The sequence below is a fragment of the Cebus imitator genome, unplaced genomic scaffold (assembly GCF_001604975.1).
Source record: "Cebus imitator isolate Cc_AM_T3 unplaced genomic scaffold, Cebus_imitator-1.0 Scaffold154, whole genome shotgun sequence".
NCBI lineage: Eukaryota > Metazoa > Chordata > Mammalia > Primates > Cebidae > Cebus > Cebus imitator.
The window spans coordinates 763457-765780 of NW_016107469.1; positions in this window are offsets into that span (position 1 = coordinate 763457).

Here is a 2324-nt window from a genome sequence, read left to right on the forward strand (position 1 = left end):
GATTCATAACAACCCACTAAGACCGTCTGTAAGAATGCATAATTTTGAAAATGCCTTTGCTTAATTCTCTCCCTATAATTACAATAGATGAAACTTCTTCTCTTGGCTCGTTTATTAAGTTAGGATTCATGAGGCTTGTGACAGGGTGACCATTTAGGTAGAAAATGCTGTAAAATATGCAACATTAGCAGTAAGAAATTCTCATAAATATTGACGCCATGGGAAACTGTGAATAAGGAATATATGCATTTTTATATGCCATATAGTAACATAACATAATGTATGTTTTGTTCATTTTGAAATGTAACATATACTCATTTTTTGCTCATATTTGCTCATTTTGATCCTTAAATTGAATGGATCAAATAAAACTATGGCCACTGTCACTTCTTTCCGTAAGCATCTGTGAACAAAAATGAACGTATACTTTACATGTAGCTTTAGATTTATTAACTAAATACATTTTTAAATGAAGATACTAATTTTCAGGTACTGTGCGATGGTTTTCAATAAATTGAGATGGTACAGAAAAATTCTGCTGCAGTCCTATACCCTCCAAAAAATACTGTTAACAATTTGTATATAACCTCCCAGAAACAGTATTTTGTTTTTATTCTAAATGAAACTACTAATAGAAAAACACTGAGAACTGTGTCTATGGAACTTTCAAAGTTTTTGAACAACAAGTAGGCGTTCAAACACAAAAGAAAGATTTAGTGACAACTAAAACAAGTATGGAGTATTAAAAAGAAAAATAAGGTTAGTTTATGACAGTAATAGTGAAGTGTTTTACTAGACAAATGCAGGAATGTGACTGGCCCTCGAAGATAGTGAAATCAGTCAGCACCTGGAAACAGGAAGAACTTACAATCTTCACCTTCTGTCTCTTATCTCTGCCTATCTGCTTCTTTTCATTCTTTTATATACACACTTTCTCTCTGTCTACGTTCCTTTACATGGTGTATGGTGTCTCCATAACCACTAAGAAATTTTCACATAAGAAGTATCCTCTATTTAAGAAATAAAATCCGAAGCTGAAGCACTTTGTATTAGTCCCAAAAGAAAACAGAAGGTGTACGTAGCTGTTACTTTCCACAGAAATTGAGTATTTACAACGATTAAGGCCAAAATTAAGGAATCGATAAATGACATTGAGAAACCCAGGATCTAGCAACAGAAGGTGGCCTTTATTACTCCAGGCTTGAAGGAGCAAGGAGAGGGAGCCTTGAAACAAGTGGTTTTCCAACAACAGTTATAACTAAGAATCAACAGGACCATTGAGAGAACCAGAGTGACAAGGCAGAAGGACGATGAGGGAGGAAACATTTAGACCTGTTGCCCGTCAAGCTAGAGGGCAAGACAACCCCAGTTAGGAGGTCTGCAGGGGCCAGCCCCACAGGCATAGTGCAGGGCCCAGAAGAATGCAGAAGAAAAATGAAGAAGGATGGAAAGGAACATGAGTAAGATGGAAAATGGGGGGTAGAGAAATAGGCAGTAGAGAAAGGATACAGGAAAAGGGCAAAAAAAAAAAAAAAAAGAGAGAGAGAGAGAGAGAGAACCAGCATATGCTCTAAGAACAAGCACATTCTCAAAATAGTCTACCTAGCTTGAAATTCTTTCTTCTCCATTTAATCAGTCATGACTAAAATGTTAGGTCCCTAAAGGGTGACTCAAGAGTACTCCTATAACACCCTGTATTTGTTCTTTATAGCAGTCATTCTATTTAGTTAATACAATTATTGGCTCACCTATAATATTCATATATACTATTTTTGGTTTCCCTAAGTTTCTTGAAAAGCTACTTCACTGCTGCCTTACATTATATATAGTTTTTTGGTAGTCTGATGCCAGTTTAATTTTCATGCCTTTGTAAGTGTTACTCATCTCTTTACCAGGAACTGGAGATTCTGATTACTTCATTTTTATGTGTAAAATATTTTTTATTGTTTGGGAGTTGATTTTCCTAGATCAATTTTCCAAAGTGCCAGATGGACACTTTCAATTGGAGATTTGGGTTATTTTTGCTAAGTTTTTTTTTTTTTTTTTGGATTATAGTTTTAAATATTAGGGTTTTTTTTCAATTGTTTGGTTTTTCCATCTTCAGGGAAACCAGTTATACACTTTAAACCTCGTTTGTTTTGTAATTCAACTACTTTGTTCTCTGACCCTTTTTATTTTTGTGTCTCATTTTTATTCCCTTTTTTGGGGGCACTCATAATTTAGCCTTTATGCCTTAAATACTTTTGTCTTTTACTTATACTAGTTTCCTGAGTTCAATCAATTCTCATTATCTTTCTTCCTACTGGGGTCAATGTCCTGCCTCA